Raw genomic sequence first — 15,375 nt, 5'->3', positions numbered from 1 at the left:
GGAGGCAAGTTTTGGTTGCATAAAACCCACACAGGAGCTACCAATACCCAATCACAGCCCACTGGCACCCCACAGGAAATAATTTTTTACATCTGAATGTGGCTCATGGGTTAAAAAGGTTGGGGACCCCTAAAATAAACCATCCAGAGAGATACAGAGGTATTATGTAAATGCCATGGAAATGGGAATATTTCAGAATAACAACCCTTCCTGTCAACATTCTAACTTTTTAAAATTCAAGTCTGGGCTCCCCTCTGTTCCTGCTCCTCCTTGCCAACATCATTTTCTCACTTAAGTTTCCTGTTCTGAGCACTGAGCTTGCCTTGCGTTTAAGGGAAGTGCTAGAAGTAGCCGGTCTCTTAACTACCCACGATGGTAGAAACCCACTATAATGTTTCCCTGGGTGACATTTTCCTTCTCTGACTCTATAAAGGAAGGGCTGGACCATGAAGTTAAAGGGGTGGGTCACCTTTAAAGTAACTTTTATTTAATTCATTTATAGAACGTCCAATTCTAAGCAACTTTTCAATTGGTTTTCTTTATGTATTTTTTATAGTTTTATAATTATTTACCTTCAATAATAAAAAATTAAAACAAATGGCAAATTATCTCAGAATATCATTCTCTATAACATATTAAAAGTTATCTCAAAGGTGAACAATCCCTTTTATCCACCACAAGGAAGAGATAAATCCAGAGCCTGGGATAGAGGACGACAGTGAAGGGTGTGTTTGCATTGGGCTCCCAGTTAGTAAGGCCTAGTTAGAACGAGTCTCAGTTGTATTAAGGGCACAAAACAAAGGGGTGTATAGAATACTGTGGTTGTAATAAGTGTGAATCCTGTGTGTGTGATGTTCCAGTATTTTGATAATTTTACATGACACATTTGGGGTGAGGAGAGCCCCACCTATGTGCACCTACATTTTGCATTTTCAAAGTACAGGCTGGGTAGGTTCTGATGCAAGTGGCACACACTTACGTGTAAGTCCTTTTTTAAGTGGGGATTGCCTGCAAAAGTCCTTTTTTGATTAACATTTCTACCCAGACATTTGAGGGGCATGGAACATTCATTTTAGGGTGGGTTCATGTGTAGGGTATTACAGGATTTTTTTTGTCTTTATTCAGGTTGATTGGAGATTTGTAATAAAAAGTGGCCACTTCAAGCATTTACACCAACATCTCTAATAAAGACGGCCATGCAAATTTAATGTACCCGCCATATTCATATTGGCCTAAGTGTAAGAGGACTAACAACGTTTCTCTAGGCAGAAGCAATCGCTATTGTAATTTTGCTTTGAAACACTCGCACTGCTGAAGTAACGCTAGTGAAGAGTCGCCAAAAGTGGCGTGAAGTGTGGTGAAGCGTTTGCTATCGACAATTCTCCTTTTAGTGAATCTGCCTCCAGGAATCTTCCACTGAAGTGGAATTCTTAAGAAGGAGTTTAGACTTTATAAGTGTTTTGGATACAGGATTTTTCTTTATTACAGGTGTAGGATCTAATAAATGCCTGGGACATGGAGTTTTCCGGATAAGTGATCTTTCTATAATTTGGATCATCATTTAACATTAAATAAAGCCAATAGCCAATGTTTTGACACCAATACAGAGAAGAAGGAAATCATTAAAAGAATAGTTGCTTAAAATTGAGTCTATGGGGGAAATTTACTAATGGGCGAATTTTGGCCTCAAAAGGCTCCTACACACATCACGCAATATCGTCAAACGTTAATCTGCAGCGCATACTCTTATTCGTTCAAAATGCGTTTACGTAGAAGAACACTGGTGAAGTTTTGCCATAAATAAATAAATCCGCACAAGCATTTCTAAGCAAACTTTTGTGAACGTTACTTTCTTCCTAGTGAAACTTCATTGGTACACTTACGCTTAGGACAATTTAAATATGGCAGGTACATATAGGTCATATAGACGTCTTTATAAGTGATGTTGGTGAAATGGTTAAAAAAAATGTTTACAAATATATATTTAACAGTTAAACTTTTAAACATAATCGCACTTTTAAAAAATGAAAAAAATCCAGCGTTTTAATGACATTTTTCGGCATACAGGATATGATGTCACTGACATAAGATTGAGGAGGATGTAGTGTCATCTTTTCAGTTTGCTAGGTATAACCTGACGAAGCCTGCTCTGAAGAAAAGGGTAATGTATTGTCAGCGCCGGATTTCACTTCTGGGCGCCCCTAGGCCGCGCGGCCCGACCAGGCGGCCGTGCGGTCCTAGCGCCCGCCTTCCCAGTGCGCCGGCGAAAAAATGCCAGCGCAGCTGGTGTAGTTGAACGGCGGCAGGGCGGCATGCCGCCCCTATTTTTTTGCCACCCTAGGCCCGGGCCTATGCGGCCTTGCCGCAAATCCGGGCCTGCGTATTGTAAAGTTCGCATATAACGATTGTTCTCCTGGCGAAAGGGCATGAAACTTCATTATCGATAAACACTTTTGTGAGCGAATTGTCCTCTATACCTGTTAGTAAATTGGTGATGTCCCTACGGATTGTATTTCTGGCGAATTTTCGCTAGCGACAGCCACTAAGCCCGTGTCTGCCTCCTTGGGAGTTTTTCTGGATAATGGGTTTTCAGATAAGGGATCCATACCTGTATAACCAAAACGCTATCCAGCAAAACTACAGTGAAACCTCCAATTTACATTTTCCCCTGATTTTAGGTTTTTACTTACACATTTGTGTGTGTCACACCAATAAACAAGTATGGGACCTGTTATCCAGAATGCTTGGGGCCTGGAGTTTTCCAGATAATGGATCTTTCTGTAATTTGGATCTTAGTCTACTAGAAAATCATGCAAACATTAAAGAAACTCAGTAGGCTGGTTTTGCTTCCAATAAGGATTCATTATATCTTATTTGGAATCAAAACGGATTTCAGGATAACGTTCCCCATACCTGTATAATGCATTTCCCTGACTTTACATATTCAGGGATTTTATACTATTTTTGTATTGTCCTTTAAAAAAAATGGGGGTTCTACTGTATATCTATTTTTAGCTTTATTCACTGTGAACTTATGCTTCTAATTTAGCTGTACCCAATTCTTTTTAGTGCATATATATAGGATATATATTTCATCGTCTGTTGCACATATTTATTTTTGTGTTTTTTCTTTACATATTTTCCCAACTCTCTTCCCAGGAATTCTCAGCACATTATGAGTGGATAGACAGAGGGGATGCTTAGCAATGGCAGCTATCCTGTACTGCATATTTAGTATAATTGAATATACGTAGCTTGAACTTCTAGCTCTGCATTAAGTGGCTAAACTATTCCATTATAATCATGTTGACCTTAACATTAATTATTAAGGTCGGAATTCTAAAACCAATAAACTTTATACCGACCTATCTTTAACATATGGTGAAATATTGCAGGCAGGGAAAGCAACTTGTCCAGATTCTTTGTTGCAGGCCATTTTATTTACTGTTTCCAAATGACTAGTGTTTTATAAACGAGGAGTTAATCTTAAAATGTTATTTTATTAGTGGTGTTCTAAGACACTTCATTTGGTTTTGGTTTTTAAAGGTTTACTAAAACCATCAGACTAAAATGAATGATGTAGAGAGGGTCTCCATTTGGTCTTTATTTTTTTTGTTCCTCTGGTTTCTGAAAATATGTTTTCTACTGCAGCTTTTAAGTTAGGAAATGTAAATGTTTACTGGTTGCCAACTAGCAACTATAGCAACTAGTTAGTTACGTGAATGACAGTTTGGAGTTTTTAGGGGATATTGTGTAGTAATGTGCAGGTCATGAATTTCCCAACCCTCCCCCTCTCAATCCAGGTCCAACCAAGTCTCGGGTTGAGAAGAGACATTATTACCTGCACCATCAGAGGGGGACATTATTACATGCACCATCTCAATCCAGGTCCAACCAAGTCTCTGGTTGAGAAGAGACATTATTACATGCACCATCTCAATCCAGGTCCAACCAAGTCTCGGGTTGAGAAAAGACATTATTACCTGCACAGAGGGTGGTGGTCTTGGCACAAACCTATGCCACAAATGATTGGCATTAGGACTAACTGCATCACACTATTATGCCAAGGGCACACTGGGTTCATTCGCAGCCTGTGGATAAGCACACAATTTCTGTGCAATGTAACAGTAACTCATACACTAGGGATGATGGGGTTCAGGTGAAACCTGTGGGACCTGCAGCTCTGGGACAATGAGTTGAGTCCAAGGTTCAGGCAGGACAAACTTTAATCAGGTTCCCTTAGTTTTGGTGGCTGATCCCATCCATGTTTTAATTTTCAGAGAGGAATTTGTAAGTAGATAAGACCTACAGGCTGGTGTGGGTTGGGAAGTAGAGGGTTTCAATTGGGTTTGGGTTTACCATTTTCTGATCCTGTCATCACTACCATTGATGCAACCTTCAGCCCAGGTCCAGTCAGTATTGGGCCAGCCTGTGTATCACTATTGCCTGCATTATGCTAAAAAGATTATCATTATAAGGTAGACGATCCCCATGTTTTTCTGCAACCTTATAGACTGCCCATTAAACAGCTATCCACCTCACCGGGCACAGATCCAGCAGCCAACCAGCAATTTTTTAAAATATACTGATGCCTAAAAATAATAAGAATATAATCATGAGACCCCATAATCCATTTACTGAATGCTTAAGGGCTTTTCTTAAATAGAACCAGGTTGGGAATAAGCAGAACAGAAAGCCTAATGATCTGAAGCCGGTAAGAATGAGGCTGTGGGACGAGGTGAAGAGAAAGTGGTATTTATCCCAGTCTTTCCATTATATGAAAACCAGCTTTACTTTCTCGCTGGTGGGACAATCTGCAGACGGGTGCCACAATATTTACTCCATGACTAGCAATGCTTATATGTCTGGGGGCATTACGGCCTTCAGGAATGGGCTTTTATTTGGCAAATGGTGGTGTAAGTAGTGAGTTCTAGACCTTTCAACATCCATAAGGGGGGCACCTGACCCCCCTGTTGTTAACCCCCAAAAAGGACAAGAGCAAGTTTAAGATACCAGTGATGATTCTCTCTCTCCAGATAACACTGCAGCTATTTCTGCCTGGCACCAGCTCCATACATTTTACTTTGTATCTTTTTACAGCCCCACCCTGACCACATGACGCTGTGTGTGTGAGACAAAGATTGTCCTATAAAATGGTGCTGCTTCCATGTGGGTGAAATCCTAATTCTGCAAGTAAGGCAAGATGGTCTCCGGGGTTGTTGCTACTACTTTGGGATAGTGTGTATAGTAGGGCAGGATAGTCTCCAGGATGTTTGCTGCTACTTTGGGATAGTGTGTATAGTTGGGCAAGATGGTCTCTGGGATTTTTGCTGTAACTGTGGGATAGTGTGTATAGTAGGGCAAAATGGTCTCTTGGAATGTTGCTGCTTCTTTGGGATAGTGTGTATAGTAGGGCAAGATGGTCTCTGGGATTTTTGCTGTAACTGGGATAGTGTGTATAGTAGGGCAAAATAGTCTCTGGATTTGTTACTACTTTTGAAAAGTGTGTATTGTAGGCAAAATGATCTCTTGGAATGTTGCTGCTGCTTTGGGATAGTGTGTATAGTAGGGCAAGATGGTCTCCGGGATTGTTACTGCTACTTTTGGGATAGTGATTATAGTAAGGCAAGATGGTCTCTGGGATTCTTGCTGCTACTGTGGGATAGTGTGTTTAGTAAGGCAAGATGGTCTTCGGGATTTTTGATTGGGATAGTGTGTATAGTAGTGCAAGATGGTCTCCTAACTTGTTGCTGCTACTTTGGGATAGTGTGTATAGTAGGGCAAGATGGTCTCCTGACTTGTTACTGCTACTTTGGGATAGTGTGTATAGTGGAGCAAGATGGTCTTCGGGATTGTTGCTGTTACTGTTAGACAGTGTTTAGTAAGACAAGAGGGTCTCCGGGATTGTTGCTGTAACTGTGGGATAACATGTATAGTAGGGCAGGAAACTCTCCGGGATTGTTGCTGCTACTTTGGGATAGTGTGTATAGTAGGGCAAGATGGTCTCTGGGATTTTTGCTGTAACTGTGGGATAGTGAGTATAGTAGGGCAAAATAGTCTCTGGATTTGTTACTACTTTTGAAAAGTGTGTATTGTAGGCAAAATGATCTCTTGGAATGTTGCTGCTGCTTTGGGATAGTGTGTATAGTAGGGCAAGATGGTCTCCGGGATTGTTACTGCTACTTTTGGGATAGTGATTATAGTAAGGCAAGATGGTCTCTGGGATTCTTGCTGCTACTGTGGGATAGTGTGTTTAGTAAGGCAAGATGGTCTTCGGGATTTTTGATTGGGATAGTGTGTATAGTAGTGCAAGATGGTCTCCTAACTTGTTGCTGCTACTTTGGGATAGTGTGTATAGTAGGGCAGGATAGTCTCCAGGATGTTTGCTGCTACTTTGGGATAGTGTGTATAGTTGGGCAAGATGGTCTCTGGGATTTTTGCTGTAACTGTGGGATAGTGTGTGTAGTAGGGCAAAATGGTCTCTTGGAATGTTGCTGCTTCTTTGGGATAGTGTGTATAGTAGGGCAAGATGGTCTCTGGGATTTTTGCTGTAACTGGGATAGTGTGTATAGTAGGGCAAAATAGTCTCTGGATTTGTTACTACTTTGGGATAGTGTGTATAGTAGGGCAAAATGGTCTCTTGGAATGTTGCTGCTTCTTTGGGATAGTGTGTATAGTAGGGCAAGATGGTCTCCGGGATTGTTACTGCTACTTTTGGGATAGTGATTATAGTAAGGCAAGATGGTCTCTGGGATTCTTGCTGCTACTGTGGGATAGTGTGTTTAGTAAGGCAAGATGGTCTTCGGGATTTTTGATTGGGATAGTGTGTATAGTAGTGCAAGATGGTCTCCTAACTTGTTGCTGCTACTTTGGGATAGTGTGTATAGTAGGGCAGGATAGTCTCCAGGATGTTTGCTGCTACTTTGGGATAGTGTGTATAGTTGGGCAAGATGGTCTCTGGGATTTTTGCTGTAACTGTGGGATAGTGTGTATAGTAGGGCAAAATGGTCTCTTGGAATGTTGCTGCTTCTTTGGGATAGTGTGTATAGTAGGGCAAGATGGTCTCTGGGATTTTTGCTGTAACTGGGATAGTGTGTATAGTAGGGCAAAATAGTCTCTGGATTTGTTACTACTTTTGAAAAGTGTGTATTGTAGGCAAAATGATCTCTTGGAATGTTGCTGCTGCTTTGGGATAGTGTGTATAGTAGGGCAAGATGGTCTCCGGGATTGTTACTGCTACTTTTGGGATAGTGATTATAGTAAGGCAAGATGGTCTCTGGGATTCTTGCTGCTACTGTGGGATAGTGTGTTTAGTAAGGCAAGATGGTCTTCGGGATTTTTGATTGGGATAGTGTGTATAGTAGTGCAAGATGGTCTCCTAACTTGTTGCTGCTACTTTGGGATAGTGTGTATAGTAGGGCAAGATGGTCTCCTGACTTGTTACTGCTACTTTGGGATAGTGTGTATAGTAGAGCAAGATGGTCTTCGGGATTGTTGCTGTTACTGTTAGATAGTGTTTAGTAAGACAAGAGGGTCTCCGGGATTGTTGCTGTAACTGTGGGATAACATGTATAGTAGGGCAGGAAAGTCTCCGGGATTGTTGCTGCTACTTTGGGATAGTGTGTATAGTAGGGCAAGATGGTCTCTGGGATTTTTGCTGTAACTGTGGGATAGTGTGTATAGTAGGGCAAAATAGTCTCTGGTTTGTTACTACTTTTGAAAAGTGTGTATTGTAGGCAAAATGATCTCTTGGAATGTTGCTGCTGCTTTGGGATAGTGTGTATAGTAGGGCAAGATGGTCTCCGGGATTGTTACTGCTACTTTTGGGATAGTGATTATAGTAAGGCAAGATGGTCTCTGGGATTCTTGCTGCTACTGTGGGATAGTGTGTTTAGTAAGGCAAGATGGTCTTCGGGATTTTTAATTGGGATAGTGTGTATAGTAGTGCAAGATGGTCTCCTAAATTGTTGCGGCTACTGTGGGATAGTGTGTATAGTAAGGCAAGATGGTCTTCGGGATTTTTGATTGGGATAGTGTGTATAGTAGGGCAAGATGGTCTCCTGACTTGTTGCTGCTACTTTGGGATAGTGTGTATAGTAGGGCAAGATGGTCTCCTGACTTGTTACTGCTACTTTGGGATAGTGTGTATAGTAGAGCAAGATGGTCTTCGGGATTGTTGCTGTTACTGTTAGATAGTGTTTAGTAAGACAAGAGGGTCTCCGGGATTGTTGCTGTAACTGTGGGATAACATGTATAGTAGGGCAGGAAAGTCTCCGGGATTGTTGCTGCTACTTTGGGATAGTGTGTATAGTAGGGCAAGATGGTCTCTGGGATTTTTGCTGTAACTGTGGGATAGTGTGTATAGTAGGGCAAAATAGTCTCTGGAATTGTTACTACTTTGGGATAGTGTGTATAGTAGGGCAAAATGGTCTCTTGGAATGTTGCTGCTTCTTTGGGATAGTGTGTATAGTAGGGCAAGATGGTCTCTGGGATTTTTGCTGTAACTGGGATAGTGTGTATAGTAGGGCAAAATAGTCTCTGGAATTGTTACTACTTTTGAATAGTGTGTATTGTAGGCAAAATTATCTCTTGGAATGTTGCTGCTGCTTTGGGATAGTGTGTATAGTAGGGCAAGATGGTCTCCGGGATTGTTACTGCTACTTTTGGGATAGTGATTATAGTAAGGCAAGATGGTCTCTGGGATTCTTGCTGTAACTGGGATAGTGTGTATAGTAGGGCAAATTAGTCTCTGGAATTGTTACTACTTTTGGATAGTGTGTATTGTAGGCAAAATGATCTCTTGGAATGTTGCTGCTGCTTTGGGATAGTGTGTATAGTAGGACAAGATGGTCTCCGGGATTGTTACTGCTACTTTTGGGATAGTGATTATAGTAAGGCAAGATGGTCTCTGGTATTCTTGCTGCTACTGTGGGATAGTGTGTTTAGTAAGGCAAGATGGTCTTCGGGATTTTTGATTGGGATAGTGTGTATAGTAGGGCAAGATGGTCTCCTGACTTGTTGCTGCTACTGTGGGATAGTGTGTATAGTAAGGCAAGATGGTCTTTGGGATTTTTGATTGGGATAGTGTGTATAGTAGGGCAAGATGGTCTCCTGACTTGTTTCTGCTACTTTGGGATAGTGTGTATAGTAGGGCAAGATGGTCTCCTGACTTGTTGCTGCTATTTGGGATAGTGTGTATAGTAGAGCAAGATGGTCTTCGGGATTGTTGCTGTTACTGTTAGATAGTGTTAAGTAAGACAAGAGGGTCTCCGGGATTGTTGCTGTAACTGTGGGATAACATGTATAGTAGGGCAGGAAAGTCTCCGGGATTGTTGCTGCTAATTTGAGATAGTGTGTATATTAGGGCAAGATGGTTTCTGGAATTTTTGATGTAACTGTAGGATAGTTTTTAGCAAAGCAAGATGTCACCGGGATTGTTGCTGTTACTGTGGGATAGTGTGTATAGTAGGGCAAGATGGTCTCTGGGATTGTTGCTGCTACTGTGGGATAGTGTGAATAGTAAGGCAAGTTGGTCTCTTCTGCCTGCTCCGCCCCTTTTGTGACGTCACTGCGGGGCGGGCCTATAAATAAAGGGGAGAGCGGGCCTAGGTCGGATTCGGGTAGGGAGCGGGTGGGTTAGGGTCGGGTGCAGGGTCGAGAAATTCTCGACCCGCACATCACTAATTGCTTCATTTTTTGCTAACAGAGGAGTTTTCCTAAAACATTAAATATGAATCCCAACTCTTGCATATCACAAAATGCTTTTTGTTTTTGCCTTAGTCCCTCTGCTAACCTGAGGTTAGAGTATGTATGTTATCTTTACGGTATGGGATGAAACCAAGTATACCTGTAACTTGGGTGTAGTGGGAAAGGAAAATTTGTGCATCGATCTGTAAATTTGTGTCCACTTCTCTCTTGGTATATTCTCAGCCAGTTCCCTCTCCCATTTAATTTCTATCTCGATATTATTCTCTTGTATGTTAGCCACTAAACCTTTATAGAACTGGGATAAGGGCCTTTTCATCGTTATTGCTTTCCGCATCAGCTGTTCCCACCAAGTAAGCTCTATGTTTAGCAGTCCCGGATTTAGTGTGGCCGCATAGTGATGCAGCCTTGTGTAACACCAGAAATCTCTTGGGTGGGGTGGTCTATTTGCTTGGACTTGTATCAGAGTTAACATTTTGTCCCCTTTTGTGAAATCTAATATTATCGTTGCCCTATTTTCAGTTGTAGCCCAGTGTGCGAACGCCCTCTTCTCCACTGGGTGGAAAGTCAAGGTTGCCTGAAATCGGGAGTAAAGGAGAAGGGGCTATGGACAAACCCTTTTTTGTCATGTTGCTCTTCCATATACTAATAGTAGCCCCTATCAGCGGATGCTTCAGACACTCTTGTGGGATATTTTGAGGTGCTGCCCAAATAGTATTGTGCAACGGTACCATAGAAAATTGTTGTTCCGCTATGATCCAATATTTTTTTGTTACTGTCCCCAGGTGCCACTGATGGATGCGGGTCAGGTGAATCGCTACATAAAACAGGTACATATCTGGTACTCCCAGGCCGCCCTGCTGTTTGCTTCTGGTTAATATGGTGTATTTTTGTCTTGTTTTTTTGTTATTCCAGAAGTATTTGGAGAACAACGTTTTCATTTTTCTAAAAAAGATAGGTGGCAGTATGATAGGTAACATTTGTAGTACATATAAAATCTTTGATAATATTATCATTTTGATGATTTGTATCCTACCGAACCAAGTTATCTGCTCATGGTTCCATACGTTAATTGTCTTGTCTCCTCTCCTCTAACAGGGGGATATGATTGTGTTTATAAATATTTTATAAGTCTCTCGGTATATTAACCCCCAGGTATCTAATAGTATGTCTGGCCGATATAAACGGAAAATTTTCTTCAATTCATTTAATGCCTCTGATTTGCTGGCATTGATCGTAAAGTTTGGGGTAACTTGGCTTTTTCGACAAATTGCTTAATTTTTCCAATAACCTTAGGAGAGTTTGGTGTAGTTTTTATGTTCTTAGCTTTAATGGCTGCTATATATGTTTTTTCATGTTGCCTTTTTAATTGGTCCATGAAAAATGTATTACACTTACTGTTATATTCATAGAATCTCTGTTTAGTGCCTAAATACGCTTTGCATGTCTTTATGTCTGTTTTTAAGCTCTTCCCTTTTACCTTCTAACTGGTCTTTTACCCTTTTTTTTTGTGTATCCTTTCTAGAGCATTAATGTCTTGTATTAATGTGCATATTTCTTTGTTCCTGTTACTTTTTATTTTAGAACACAAAGCTATCAGGCGGCCTCTAAGGACACGTTTGTGGGTTTCCCAAAGCGTCGCAGGGTTGATTCCTGGTAAATCATTTTCTTTGACAATGTTCTGTAAGTGGTTCCTGACTTCCTCTCTGTTCTCTTTGCTTAGTAGTATATGCTCATTAAACTTCCAGATAAACTCTGGTTTTAGCGTATTGGGTATTTCAAAATCGAATGTGATAGGGGCATGGTCAGATATGTGTTCTATCCGTGCTGATCTCATATAGTGTAACCAGGTTTGTGCCATGAATATGTAATCCAGCCTTGCATAGCTAGTGTAAACTTTTGCATAATGGGAGAAGTATTTACCCTTCGGGTTCAGGCTCCTCCATGTGTCTACTACCTGCAGATTATGTAACACCAGTTTTATCTTTTAAAGTTTTGTAGGCTGCATTGGGTTTGCCTATCGATGTGTCCTGTAAAGGATTTATAGTGATATTCATGTCACCCCCGATGAGCAACAGGCCCTCCGTGAATGTCTTCAACCGGGATTCTATTTCGGTAAGTATACTCAATTGCCCCTGATTGGGTAGGTAAATATTTGCTAGCGTAACCTTAGTGTTGGCAAGTTCACCTTTAATTATCACACACCTTCCTTCTTTGTCTTTCAGACTATCAGTACATTGAAAAGGTAAGTCTTTGTGGATCAATGTCATAGCTCCTAACGCCTTCTTCTCTGGGTTGTGTAAATATCTGTGTGTATGATCTATTACTAATTATCGGTACGTTCCCTACTTTAAAGTGTGTTTCTTGTAATAAGAATATAATTTTGGCTCCCAATCTATTGCACTCATGGAAGACCTGTGCTCTTTTGCAAGGTTCATCCATTCCATTCAGGGCTGGAACTAGGGTTAGGCAGAAGAGGCACTTGCATAGGGCGCAAAGGCACAGGGGTGCCAGGCACGTACCTCTTCTGACGCCTTCCCCTAGCTCGGACCACTATGTTTAGAAGCTGTGGCCGCACTTCTACGTAGTTTACGCATGCGTCCTTTCCGCTCGCACACTTCTGCGCATGCGCGAGCAGCGGGGGGTGAATTAGTTGGCCGGGTTGCCTAGGGCGCCCGGCCGAGTAGGCCCGGCATTGATTCCATTAACATTAAAGACATTAGTGTACATTTTATGTTAGCCATTTTCTGGTTGTGAGAACCTTTCTTAAGACATATTTTGCATCTAATAACCCTCATAAACCTAGGCATAGCATTGTCAAATACTTGTATTTGAGATAGTAGGTAGGGAGAAAGCATGTCATCATTTGTAAAACACAGCTTCAGCTCCTGAGAAAGTGGAGAAAGGTAGATAACGAACATATAAACATTTTAACTGTTAAACAAGTAAGATAAATGCAGGTAAATACAGTATCTCTACACATATATTGCTACTCGTCGCCCTGGGAGGTTGTTGCCCAGTGGGATAGTTGTAGTGGTTGGGTATCTTATCCTTGGGGGGTTGTGATGGCCCTCGCCACTGTCTGGCTCGGTACGCTCCTGGATGTTACGAGTCCACAACTTAGTCCAGTCGCCTTTTAGCCTTTTGAAAAGTAGAACTCATACAAAGGGAATAGCTGGCAATATTCCTCTGATCCTCAAGGGGGCGGTAAAACCCCACAGTTTTGTGTTTAAGGGGAGAGAAGAAGAAAGCAGAATCCTCCGTTGTCCTGGTTTCACTGGCCTTCCTTAGCCCTTTTGGGGGTTAGGTTGTAATCCCTGTTCATCCCACTTGACGGCATTCTGGGTGTTTTTTTGGGGCCTGGGGTATCTTTCCACTCTGACTCTGCATCTATGTCCAGTTGTGGTGGTTTGTCTTCCTCCTCTGTCCATCCTGGTAACCGGATTTTTGAAGGATGTCATTAGTTTCCTTTATTTATAATTAGGCTGAATGGGAAGCCCTGTCCGAAATTGGATGTTGTTTGCTTTCAGTATGTCTGTCAGTGGTTTTAACTGCCTTCTCTTGGTCAGGCTATACCTTGATAGGTCTTGGAAGAGTAATATTTCTTTATCTTCATAGGTAGTTTTTCCTATGGCCCGTGCTTTGCTTAGTATTTCCTCCTGAAACTGAAAGTTGTGGATACAGCAGAAAATGTCTCTGGGTGCCCCTGCAGGAGCGTTTCGGGTTTTGATTACTCTATGCTCTCTATCAATCTTTATTTCAATGTGCCCTTCTCTGTTTAACACACTGTAAAAGATCTGCAGTAAAGCACTGTGTATCTCTTCTTTAGTGACCGACTCGGGTACCCCTCTGACCCGTATATTGTTCCTCCTGCTCCTGTTTTCTATATGGTCTAAGTGCCTTTTGTTCTCCTCTATTTGGGCTTTTTGGCATTGATTTGTATGATTTGTGTCAGTGTGATTTGGTTTTGTAAAAGTTTACCTTGTTTTCTCTCCACTGCGTATGTTCTGTCTGCCATGTTTGATAGATCCGTCTTTATTTCATGCAGCTCCACCCTGATGTTATCCACCGATTCCCGCAGAAGGTTTTTAATATCCTCCTTCGTTGGTAATGCTTTGAGGTAGGTGTGGCGATCTGAGTCTCCTTCGCTCGTTGCGTCTGATGTGTCTCGGTCTTGGTGATCGCTGTATTCCGGAGCTTGTTCTCTTACAAGCGCCATATTGGGAGACACGTGGTCCGGTCTTGGCTGCTTAAAGATCGGTGCCACACTGTTGTCTGCCACGTGCTCCGTCGGGTGTGCTGCTTCTCCTTCTCGGCTTTAGATTTATATGTTTTCCCCATGTCTCTGTGTATTTTTAGAAGTTGTATGGAGCTCCTTTACCATGCTACCATCAAGCTCGCTGGCTAGCCACGCCCCCCCAATAAGCAACTTTTCAATTGGTTTTCATTATTTATTTTTTACAGTTTTATAGTTATTTGCCTTTTTCTTCTGACTCTTTGCAGCTTTCAAATGGGCGTCGCTGACCCCCTTCTAAAAAAAACAAATGCTCTGTAAGGCTACAAATGTATTGTTACTTTTTTATTACTCATCTTTCTATTTAGGCCTCTCCTATTCATATTTGTCTCTTATTCATAATGAATGCATGGTTGCTAGGGGAATTTGCATCCTAGCAACCAGATTGCTTTAAATGCCAATTGAAGAGATGTCGGATAAAAAGCCAAATAACTCAAAAACCTCAAATAATAAAAAATGAAAACCAATTGCAAATTTAATCAGAATATGACTAAGCTTTTCCCTTTCTCTGTGCTATGAAACTGGATAATTTTTGTAGGACATACACACGATGTCTGCAGGTCTAACCATCCATCATGTATAAACATTTGTATTTGTGTAAATGTAAAACAATATATGTATAGTGTAAAAAAAAGTTTTGTTTTCAGTTTTTTTGATTTTTGTTCAGCTGCTGTCAGGTTTGGTGTTTCAGCAGCTGTTACTAGGGTCTGATTTTCCCTAGTAACCAGGCAGTGGTTTGGATGAGAGACTGGAATATGAATTGGAGAGGGATTTAATAGTAAATTAAGTAATACATAGTAACAATAACAATAAAATTGTATTTTTTTTTTGTCTGCTGGAGTCTGACCCCCACATTTGAAAGCTGGAAAGAGGTAGAAGAGGAAGGGAAATAACTCAAAAAACTAGATAGGACATTCTATAACATACTAAAAGTTTACTTAAGGGTTAACCACCCCTTTAATAATTACCATATGCTTTTCTTTCTTTTTCAGATGGGGAAATCTTTCTGGGTGCGCCACATCTTTCTGATCTTAAGAATAAGGGCAGGACTCCACAGACTTTCCCGCCACACTGCGCAAAAACACAGGCGTTACGTTGGATGCAACGGAAATAAGGTAAGTAATGCTATTGTTGGATCGTGTTGAAATGACACGACTGTCGGATGCAGACACAGTGGGCAGCGTCTGCATCCGACAGTCGCGTTGCATCAACGCTGCGACTCGATATATATATATATATATATATATATATATAAATATTAGGGATGTACATTATCCAATATTTTGGATTTGGCCAAACCCCTGAATTATTCGCGAAAGATTTGGCCGAATAACGAACAAGTCCAAATCCTAATTTGCATATGTAAATTAGGGGTG

General features: G+C 41.2%; 1 long non-coding RNA gene across 1 annotated transcript; it reads left to right on the top strand.

Annotated features, from left to right (window-relative positions):
• The first annotated feature begins 4,998 nt into the window (after positions 1-4,998).
• LOC121396883 lies at positions 4,999-15,108 on the top strand. The gene is made up of 7 exons (XR_005963241.1): positions 4,999-5,193; positions 10,491-10,535; positions 11,290-11,361; positions 11,699-11,820; positions 11,931-11,950; positions 13,754-13,825; positions 14,992-15,108. It is a non-coding gene; the product is annotated as an uncharacterized LOC121396883 (long non-coding RNA).
• Positions 15,109-15,375: the final 267 nt, after the last annotated feature.

The sequence above is a fragment of the Xenopus laevis genome, chromosome 8L (assembly GCF_017654675.1).
Source record: "Xenopus laevis strain J_2021 chromosome 8L, Xenopus_laevis_v10.1, whole genome shotgun sequence".
In the NCBI taxonomy this organism is placed as follows: domain Eukaryota; kingdom Metazoa; phylum Chordata; class Amphibia; order Anura; family Pipidae; genus Xenopus; species Xenopus laevis.
The sequence above is the reverse complement of the archived record's forward strand: the minus strand, read 5'-3'. Positions and strand labels throughout refer to the sequence as shown.